This window comes from Capricornis sumatraensis, chromosome 3, assembly GCF_032405125.1.
Source record: "Capricornis sumatraensis isolate serow.1 chromosome 3, serow.2, whole genome shotgun sequence".
Lineage (NCBI taxonomy): Eukaryota > Metazoa > Chordata > Mammalia > Artiodactyla > Bovidae > Capricornis > Capricornis sumatraensis.
In genome coordinates, this window is record NC_091071.1 from 174,469,565 (window position 1) to 174,481,194 (window position 11,630).

The following is an 11,630-nucleotide window of genomic DNA, read 5'->3' on the forward strand; positions in this document are numbered from 1 at the left end:
AGTTATCACGCATTCATCCTGTCAAATCTGTTTTCCCTGCCTTTATTTCGGCAAAAATCCATAATTGCATTGTGATAATCAAGATTTTCTCATAATTTCTGTTCTGTTTCTAGTCACGTGAAATTAGACAACCTTTCTCAAGTCATTGTATTTCTCAGATAGTTCTAATTAATTTTAATTGGCGAACACTTGCTCTGTTGAGGATGTAGGAAGAAATTGTCAATACTACTCTAAAAGCAATATTTAGATTAGGAAATGAGCTGTGAGTTTCACATAGCAAGCTTAAATGCGGTAACGGGATTGCATAGATAAATTATGATTATTGTGGAAAATATTACAAACTCTCTTAAGTTCTTCATATAAATCGTATCACATATACAATTGAATTTTGCTGTCTCTTAAAGCAATGTCTAAATCTAACACTCAGGTAAGTGATCGGTGTCACGCTCTAAGCTTGTTACATCCACACCAGCTTTAAATACGGATTATTTGATATTGCAAAATGTTCCCCAGCTGCCCTGTGCGACTCTTTTGGATTATATGTGCTTTTTTTGAGTACCTCTGGAGCCACAGACTGGAACATGAAAAGAGGCAAGGGAATGGACGCTGGGTACCACTGGGAATTTACTGCGTTTGTGCTAAGAGGAGAAGGTGATGGCACCCCACTCCAGTACTCTTGCCTGGAAAATCCCATGGACGGAGGAGCCTGGTAGGCTGCAGTCCATGGAGGGTCGCGAAGAGTCGAACTTGACTGAGCGACTTCACTTTCACTTTTCACTTTCATGCATTGGAGAAGGAAATGGCAACCCACTCCAGTGTTCTTGCCTGGAGAATCCCAGGGACGGGGGAGCCTGGTGGGCTGCCGTCTATGGGGTCGCACAGAGTCAGACACGATTGAAGCAACTTAGCAGCAGCAGCAGTACTAAGAGGAAGGATCTAACCAGTCAACTGATTTGTCTTTTCTCTTAACAAAGAGCAAGGGCTTTTCTTTCATCAAAAAAAAATTATTTACTTGGCTGCACTGGGTCTTAGCTGTGGCACATGGGATCTTCAGCCTTCATTGTAGTTCCTGGAATCTTCACCGTGGCATGTGAGCTCTTGGTTGCAGCGTGTGGGATCTAGTTCCCTGACCAGGGATTGGACTTGGGCCCCCTATTTTGGGAGCCTCAGCCACTGGACCACCAGGTAGGCTCCTGAGCAGAGGCTTTTCCTGTACTGTTCGAAGCCTCCCTGTCCTCCAAAGCAGGGCTCATCGGCAATGTCAGCACCCCTACACTCCACAAGCGCCGGTGGATTTGGAGGCAGTCAAGTTTTGTGCTGAGGACACAGCAAAGGATGAACAGCATTTCCCTTCCTTCCCTGGGGCCTGAACAGTGTCAGGGCCCAAACAGTCACGGGAATGTGCTGTGACGGTTGACCGAGGCTCCAGGTTTCCTCAATAAATTGTTTGCGTTGTGACACACAGGCCTCCAGATGACTCGTGTGTGGCCTGGTGGGCCGTGGCTGGTGCGTGAGCTGTGCAGAAGCGGAGGGCGTCGCCAGACTCCCATCCCTATCTAGAATTGCTGCATCCGACCTCATGTTCATTTTTGGAGTCATTCATCTTTTTGTAATTATTTTATAAAATGTACTAAGACAAATACAGTATGTTTCTCTCATTTCCTGCACAGTTTTAGTACTGTTGCTTTATGAAGCATCAACTGTCACTTCAAAATAGAACTTTATGTATTGGCATCTATAGCCCTGCAAGTTATGAGACTTTTCTTATTGTGGTAAAAAAAAAAAAATCATAACATAAAATTTACCATCTTAACCATTTTTAAATGAACAGTTCAGTAGTGTAAAGTATATTCACAGGGTTGTGAAACAAATCTCATGTAGATTGCAAAATGGTAACTCTGTGTCCTTTAAACAACTCCCCATCCCCTTTTCCCCTCATCCCCCCAATCAGACTCCCAGCCCCTGGGAACCACCCTTTACTTTCTATTTCTTTCTTTTTTGAAAGATTTTTTTTTTTTAATGTGGACCATTTTTAAAGTCTTTGTTGAATGTGTTACAATATTGTTTCTGTATTTGTTTTGATCTTCTGGCCATGAGGCATGTGGGGTCTTATTCCCTAACCCCAGATCAAACATGCATCCTTTTCATTGAAAGGTGAAGCCTTAACCACTGGACTACCCGGGAAGTCTCTACTTTCTGTTTTTATGAATTAGACACCTTACTAGTAATAATTTATTTTTACTGTCTTTTATAAAAGGTTCGGTCTGCGATGGATTGGAAGTGGACTGGAAGTTTTAAAAGCCAAACGGTCTTCTGCGATAGATAGTTTGAGAGCAGCAGCTCAGTCGTCTCTAAGGGCATATCTTGCTTTTTATGGATTCAGTTGATTATTTTATTATCTCACTTCATCTTACATTTTTCTGTATAGATTTCATAAATACAGTTTTTATTGCCTTACATAGGTAAAGAAAGTAGAGGGAAGGTAGGGACAAATACATGTAGCTGAACTTGGTCCTAAAGGCATTTCTGATTTGCTCTGCTGGCCCTCCATTTCCTCGAGTATAGAAAGGGGAGATGAAGCAGCCATGCTCTGAAGCCTCTGCAGCCACATTGGCCTGGAATGCTCTGGTTGTTGGAATTCTTCATGTTGGGACTGGCCGTCCAGCTGGGCAGCTGACCTCTGTCCCCCCGGCCCTGCTCCAAGTCCCATTTCACACCCTGGGGACATTTTGTCTCCGCTGACACCTGGCTTCCTGCCTCTGCAGTCACAGAAGGGTCTTCTCATGGGTGACACACTCGGGCAACTTCCATTTCTCACATCCTGGCCAAAGGTCCACAGCATTTCCACATCACACCCACATCCCTCTTTGGTTGACTGTCACTCTTGTTTTCCATGATTCACACCAGGGCTGAGGGGGACAAGTTAATGTTAATGGGGACACAACCAGGGAGGGGCCCCGTATTCTAGAATTTCAGAGCTGAAAGGAACTGGATTCTATTTTATAAGTAATACATACTCACTGCAAAACAACTCTAAAAGGATATAAGCTTTTGAATCACCCTTAATCCCAGCACCCAATAATAACCATCTTTAACATTTAGTGAATATTTTGCTTGTTTTTTAACATATATTTTAAAGCAACAACACTGCAGGAATGCACTACCTATTGTTTATCATCTGCTTTCCCCAGTCAGTATTTTTCTGCATCATATATGCACTGTGTATCATCAGTTTGAGTGGTTACAAAATTATTCCATTGTGTATATCTTTGGCAATTGCCAGTGTCCTTTGACACCTGTCTTTGCCTCTCTCTCTCTTTCTCTCATTATTATAAACAATGAACAGCATTCAGTGTTTTCATTGTTTCCTTACAATAAAATCCTAGAAGTGGAGTTTTCTAGGCCAAAGGGTATGCACATCATACTTACAAGATTTTGTCTGTAGGATCTGACGGTACTGACTAACAGTGCCTCAAAAGTATCAAGACTGTGCATTTCAGTTCATGCCTACTGACACTGGGTATTATTGCTTTTTATTTTGCTGTTTTAATTTATGTTTCTTTGTAAGATGTTGGACATATTTTCCTTACTGATCAGTTACACTGAAACATATTTTGGAGCTAGTCTATCTAGCCCTTTACTTTCACAGCTATGAAAACAGGGGAAGAGCTTCTTCCACAAGCAAATTAGGGACAGACCAGAATGGTAAGCAAGTAGGTGATGTCCAGGTGAGGAAGTTTCCCATGATTCTGGGGTCCCTGGAATTGACAGAGGGAGATTCAGGGTTAGGAATGGAGATTAGAAGATGATCCTCCTGTCCACAACTAGTAAGTCCTCCCATCCAAACCTCAGTCTTCTCACCTGTAATTGAGGAGCTTGAATGAGTCAATTGCTCAGATCTTCCTCAGCTCTAAGATTAAGGTTACCTGCTATCTCCAAGTTTCTTCCTATTTCTAACAGTTATAATGAAAATCTTACATGTGCATAGCCCCTTATGGTTTACAAAACGTTTCTGTGAAATAGAGGGGAGGTCTTGTCTTTAACACCATCTCATGCATGTGTGCGTGCTAAGTCGCTTCAGTCGTGTCCAACTCTTTGCCACCCTATGGACTGTAGCCCACTAGGGTCCTCTCTCCATGGGATCTCCAGGCAAGAATACTGGAGTGGGTGGCCAGGCCCTACTCCAGGGGGTCTTCCTGACCCAGGGATCAAACCTGCGTCTCCTGCATTGCGGGCAGATTCTTTACCACTGAGCCACTGGAGAAGCCTTAACACCATCTCACAAATGAGAAATGGAGGCTCACAGAGCTTAAATAGCTTACTCTGTAAGAACCACTCCCCCTTAGACAGATCCCCTGGCCACCTTTGGAAATGCCTTCCAACAAGACAGCCACCTTTAAACTTGTCCTACGTAGGAATTCTGAACTCACCAATAATATCTGTCCACCTGCCACGGGCTTTTCATTTAGCTGCAAAATTCACTAAGCACCTACCAAGTGCCAGGCTCTGTGCCAGGGGCGGGGCGTACAGAGATGAGGGAGCAGCTTGCACTCTGGTAAAGGAGATGCACCAAGGCAAACCTGAACGGAGCTCTGAAAGGGGGCAGCATGACAGTGCTGGGAGAACAGGGGAGACTAGAGGCATCAGGGCAGGCTTCCTGGAGGAAGTGAGACCCAACTCTGATCCTGAAGAGACAATAGATTAAGGAGGAAAAAGAGGGTTTGGGGGGCAATAGCATGGGCAGAGATCTGGAGACGAAAGAGGGAATACAACCTTCAGGGAACTTTCAACAGGCAACACAGTTTGGATTCAGTCCAGCAGACTGAGAAGACTTAAAAAATATTTATTATTTCATTTCAAAGTAATGGTAATAAACTCATCACATGTTAAAATAAATAATACAGTTTTTTATGAAAGATAACTGTATTTTCCAAAATAGAAACATTTAGTGGGCAGAGTGTCACTGTTTTACATTTTTGCAGAATTCTTTTTCTTTGTCTTGTGATGTCTTCGTTTTTCCAAAAAAATTTATTTATTTTATTTCTTGGCTGTGCTGGATCTTTGTTGCTTCGTGCGGGCTTTCTCTAGTTGCAGCGAGCTGGGGTTACTCCTCACTGTGGTGCTCAGGCGTCTCACTGTGATGGCTTCTCCTGTTGTGGAGAACAGCCTCTAGGCACTTGGTCTTTTGCATCACACAGGCTCGGTAGTTGTGGCTCTCAGGCCCTAGAGCATGGGCTCGGTAGATGTGGCGCATGGGGCTCGTTGCTCCATGGCACAGGGAATCTTCCCGGGCCAGGGATCGAACCCATGTCCTCTGCACTGGCAGGCAGATTCATATCCACTGCGCCACCAGAGAAGTCCACAGATCTGTTTCAATTCAGTTCAGTTCAGTCGCTCAGTCCTGTCTGACTCTTTATGACCTCGTGGACTGCAGCACACCAGGCCTCCCTGTCCATCACCAACTCCTGGAGTTTACTCAAACTCACGTCCATTAAGTTGATGATGCCATCCAGCTATCTCATCCTCTGTCGTCCCCTTCTCCTCCTGCCCTCAATCTTTCCCAGCATCAGAGTCTTTTCCAAAGACTCAGTGCTTCGCATTAGGTGGCCAAACTGTTGGGAGTTTCAGCTTCAACATCAGTCCATCCAGTGAATATTCAGGACTGATTTCCTTTAGGATGGACTGGTTTGATCTCCTTGCAGTTCAAGGGACTCTCAAGAGTCTTCTCCAACACCACAGTTCAAAAGCATCAGTTCTTTGGTGCTCAGCTTTCTTTATAGTCTAGCTCTCACATCCATACATGACTACTGGAAAAACCATAGCTTTGACTAGACTGAACTTTGTTGGTAAAGTAAGGTCTCTGCTTTTACTCATTATGACTGGCTTATTTTCATGAAAAAAAGTGTCGACCTCGCCAACTCCCTGAAAAGGGTTCCCAGAGCCCAAGGTGAGGAGGGTAAATTGGCTGAGTGGGCCTTGGAGGCCGGGTTTTGAGCTGCCAAGGGGCCTGAAGGGGAGGGGCAGGCTCCAGGGGTGTTGGTGGGGCTGAGAGGCGGGGCCAGGGGCGTGGTTTTGGCTGCAGGGCTAGGAGGCAGGCTCCAGCTCCAGCTCCAGCTCCAGCTCCAGCTCAGGTGCCCGAATGCCGAGCCCAGGCTCTGGTGGAGGAGAGTTTGGGGAGGAGATGGTCAATCGCATCTGGAACTACTTGAGTGTGAAATGTCTGTGGATCCTACGTGCAGCACCCAGAGACTGGCTCCTGGGCTGCGGACGGGATGACTTGGTCAGGAAGGGAGCCCATCACTGAGCACAGGGCTGCCAGGACCCGGGAAGGTCCCCGAGGTGGGTGCACTGCCTGCCTCCCGCCCCCCACTGCTGTGAGACTGACGGGGAGCCGGGAAGGGGTGTGTGGCCTGCAGGCTGTGCACTAGCTCGGCAGGAGCCAATTGATGGGGGTGGGAGTCTGTCTCCTCCCAGCCTTGCTGAGCAAACACTGTGATCCAAGCCAGCTCCAAGGAGGAGCAGCCAAGGAGAGGCTTAGCGAGGGCTCAGCCCAGAGGGGAACTGGGGACATGTGAGGAGCGGGTGGCTGGATGCCCAGGAGCTGGGTGGGAGTTCTAGGGGGGTGCACAAGATGCCCAGATGGGGGGGAGATTCAGGGGAGCGGCACGTTCAAGGCTTCAGTCATACAGTATTGGGGTTCCCGAAGATGATCTGCTGTGTTTTGACAGTCTGGACAGCCTGCCAGATAGAGGCAGGTTCTAGGCCAGAGGACTGCAATGTGGGCTCTTCCACATCAAGCCACAGACCCGACCTCAGTCCTGCGCTCTGATACCGTTCTGGGAGTTCTCATGTCTGATCTGGGTTGCAAGAACACCAGTCCCAGGCGGCTCTGGGTCCTTTCACAGGCAACCAGGGGGGTGAGCACTGCGCATGTGCTAGCGGCACCCCGGCAGGGCTGGATCCAGGCCCTCCAACTACCCCGGCAGTCACCAGTCTCTTCCCTCTGCTTTCCTCCTCAAGCACTTGATTCCCAAGTCCTCTGCCCACGTGTTGGCAAGATGGCTTCCTGGATAGCAAGCCCAGGAGAAAGATGGCTCCTTTCCCCCTAAACCCACGCAATTCCAGGGTAGATTCTCATTGGCCTGACATGAGTCACACACCCATTTTTGAACCAATCACTGCTGCCATAAGGAGAATGGCTTATGTTGATTGGCCAGGCCTGGGATGTGTACCCACAGCTTAGAGTGGGAGGTGGGATGGATGAACCCCTCTCAAATTGCTTAGATAGAGTGAGGAACCCAGAGGTCCCCAAAAGAAAAGCACAGGGCTGCTGCCAGGGGAAGGGGCTGGACCTTACAGAGGTGAGAGCCCTTTCCCCTAGGGTGGACACCCCTGGAGTTAAGAGCCTTCCTCCTATAGAAGTAATGAGTGCCAAGCCCCCCACCATGTAGTGCAATATTTGGGTCCCCACATTAGCCCTTGGGGATCAGTTGGACTTGGCTTCTACCCCCTGGCTGGGTGACCTCCTGTGAGTTATTTTTCTTCTCTGTGCCTCAGTTTCCTCCTCTGTAAAATGGGATGAATCGTTAAAAGAAGAGGAGAGGGCACAGAGAAGGGGTCACGTGAGGACAGAGGTAGATTGGACTGATGCAGTCTCGAACCAAGAAATGCCAGGTGCCACCACGAGCTGGAAGAGACAAGAAAGGATTCTTTCCTAGAGTCTTCGGAAGACTCAGCATCCTGCCACACTTTGATTTCAGACTTCTGGCCTCCAGAACTCTGAGATGATAAATTTTTGTTGTCTGAAGTCACCCAGTTTGTGGCAGTTTGTTGCAGCAGCCCTGGGAGACTAATACACCATCTGAAATGATTTTATTTATTTATGTGTTTATTCTCCATCCTTCCCCCCAAGCGATCAGTTCCATGAGACCATGCAGTGTCTATTTTTGTCACTGCTGTGCCCCTAGCATTTGGAACAATATCTGTTGCATAGCAGACGCTCATGAAATATTTGGTCAAATCAAAGAATGGGTAATTGCTGAACACTTCAACCTGCACTTTCAAAGCACCTTGTCTTAGACTGGCCCTAAAATGCTGTTCTAGCCAGGCCCTTCCACCCCCACTTCCCAGACTTTTGGCTTTTGACAAATGGTTCCAGGGACAGGCCATGTCCTCATTCCCTTCTTATCCCCAGAGACACACATGTACACATACTATTCCTATGTGGGCAGCACAACACAGTGGTGATGAGCTTGGGGGTGTGGGGAACCCAGACATGGTTTAAAATCTGGCCCTGGCTTGCCCTGTGGCACTGCTTAGGCCCCTTCCCTCTCAGTTTTCTCCTCTGGAAAATGGGTATAGGAGTCTCATCCTTTCAGTGCCTGGAACACAGTAAGTGCTCAATGAGTAGCAGCTGTAGTCAACTCTCCTGGGACATCCTGTCTTTTTCCCACAAGGCTGGCCTGAGTCCCTTCCTCCTGCAGGAAGCCCTCCCAGACCACCTCTGTGCTGGGCCGAGCTCTCCCCAGCTCAGACTCTCTGAACGGCTCCCTTGCCGCTTGGCGCCATCTGCCTGGGATCATTAATTCTCTTTTTGTGCATACGTGGCCCGTCTCCCTGGCTGCCTCAGCCGTTGGCCATGTTTTAATGAGGATTTCTCTTTGTGAATAAAGAAGCAGGCCTTTGATCTCCCTTCTGGAATCGGTTGTCTTTGATAATCTGCACCCGAGTAACCGTTGAGAGCCAGGCCAGAATTCGAGCCCGCACACTGCTGCCTCTCGCTGTCGGACCCTCGGCAGGTGGCCTCCCTTCTCCCAGCCTCAGTTTCCCCAAAAGTACAAAGGGCCCTTGCTGAGCAAACATTCTGTTGTATGTAAATGGGGCAATCCACAGATTCAGCCACATGACCCCCTAGCCCTGGTTTCTTTAGTAACGTCCCTTTCTTAAACTTCAACTACAAATCCGTAGTTTATGTTCCACTCACTGATGAAGAAAAATAAGGCCTAGAGAAGAAAAGTCACGTGCCCAGCACCCTTAGCCAGTTATGGGACAGAGGAGGGATTTGAACCCAGGTTGTCTGACTCCCAGTGACCTCAGGGCCAAAAGTTAACTAGGAATGAACGTTGTGGTCATCTGATGACCCCTTGGGGTGAATCCGAATAGGGATCCACAGGCCCACCCTGCTCTGCAGGGGGCAGTCTGAGAGCTCTGGGCAGGGGTTGACCAGAGGGCTGAAACGGGGGTCGCTGGGGGGCTCAAGGCTGGCGAAGTTTGTGGGGGGAGGGGTGGGAGAGACAAGATTTGGAGGAGGGACCAAAGGTGAGTAAAGTTCTTACGAAGCTCCTCAAGTCACTCCGTGACTCCGGTTCTTGGGGACAGGAACGTGCGTGGGGCCATGTCCATCCTGCGCCCTGGCCGTGCACGCAGAGAGGGACGGAGGCTCCCAGGGGGACAGGGATCACCTGGACCTGGCCCGGATGATGAGCTGGCCCTGACCATCACCCCATGCCCCCGAGCGGGGATACTGTCAATGGGGAAGCCCCCAGGAGAGCCCCTGGTGCATGGAGAGGGATGCACAGAGGGGAAAGTGCGTCCAGGGCTGGGGTGGGGCCAGGAGACCAATGCAGAGAGATAGTATGAGCATGAGAAAGAGATGCTGAGAGAGAGAAAGAGACTGAGAAACGGAGAGCAAGTGCAGAAAAGATGAGAGGGAGGGCGTAGGAGGCTGGAGGAGAGAGAGGAGGAAACCGCGGGCTCACTTACCGCTTCCGAGAGGAGTCCAGCTGCTTCCAGATCCTGGGACTAGGAGGGGCGGAGGGCTCACTCAGGCCACCTGGCACTCTGCGTGGCTCCTTGGTGGGCAGGGCAGGGAGGGAGGCTGGTGGGAATTCAGGGCCAGATCCCCTCGAGGGAGGGGACACGGTGGCTGGGGCCTGGGCTATGATCAGTGGCTGGGTGATCTTCAGGGAGGTCCCAGCCTCCTTCCTGAGCCTCAGTTTAGGCACCTGTAAGGGGGTCAGAAGTTGGCCTGTGTGTGTCTGTGTGTATGCGTGTAGGAGACGGCATCTGGGCTCTGATATTCTGAATTCCACTACACCTAGGCTCTGGGCCTCACATGGGGCGTGGGGGACAGGGGCAGCTGATTTGTAGTTCCCCTCCCTGGAAGGGGTTCAACCTAGGCCCCAGCTGCTGCCTCCCTCCCGCTGATCCCTGCCCCTTCCTCACTCCGCCAGACAAACCCCGACCATGGAAAAAAATGAGGGTTTGGGGCCAGCCATTCATAGACGGAAACTCACCATTTCCTCCTCTTCCTGTTCTGGGGTCCATTCTGCTCTGGGCTATCTAATACCATAATTGGCCACCTACTATGTGCCAGGCCTGAGCTCGAGTTTTAATTGATTATCTTATCAAACCCTCAGAATTACCCTCTTCACAGATGCCCATTTAAAGAGGAGGAAAGGAAGACTCCAAGGGTAACGTGGCCAGCCCATGTTAAGTTGTATGGAGCCAGAGGTTAGAAGCCAGAAGGTGGCAGAGCCAGGCCTGCTGAGTCTAAAGACCCACTCTTCCCCAGCAGCACCCCAACTCTGGCCTACAGGACGAGCAGTTGAGAGGTGGATTCAGGTCCCCATCCAGCTATTATCCTTAAGCCAGTCACCTCTTCACTCTGAACCTCAGTTTCTTTATAAGTAAAGTGGGACAAATATTATCTGTCTACACTTTGAAATGGGCTCCCGGTGGCTCAGCAGTAAAGAATCTACCCGCACTGTAGGAGATGCCAGAGACATGTGTTCACTCCCTGGGTTGGGAAAGTCCCCTGGAGGAGGAAGTGGCAACCTACTCCAGTATTCTTGCCTAGAAAACTTCATGGACAGAGGAACCTGGTGGGCTACAGTCCAATGTTGCAAAGTTGGACATGATTGAAGCAACTTAGCATGTAGACGTGAACTTGGCATTCTAAACGACTGTAACGGGACTTCCCTGGTGGTCCAGAATCTGCCTTGCAATGCAGGGGATGCAGGTTCGATTCCTGGTTGGGGAACTAGGATCCCACATGCCACGGGTTGACTGGGCCAGCCTGCTGCACCCGGAGAGTCTGTAGACCTCAAAGAAACATCATCCTCCATGAGGCAACAAAGACCCCGCATGCTGCAACCAAGACCTGATGCAGCCAAAGAAATAAATATTTGAAAATAAATTTTAAAATGACTATGACTTAATCAACTGAATGCTTGCAACAACCCTATGAGGTAGTTAATCTTATGGCCATTTTCCAGATGAAGATCTTGAAGCTCATAGATGCTGATTTGTCCAAGGTCGCACATAGAAAGTTATGAGGGTTGGGACCAGAAAGCAGAATGGAGCTAGGACTTTAACTGGTCTGTGATGGTGAAGTTAAAATGAAAGTCGCTCGGTCGTGCCCAAGTCTTTGTGACTCCACGGACTGTAACCTGCCAGCTTTCTCTCTGTCCATTGAGTTCTCCGGGCAAGAGGAGTGGAGTGGGTAGCCGTTCCCTTCTCCAGGGGATCTTCCCAACCCAGGGATGGAACCTGGGTCTCTCGCATTGAAGGCAGACTCTTTACCACCTGAGCCACCAGGGACGCTCTACCTGGTCTGTGGCCTTGGGTAA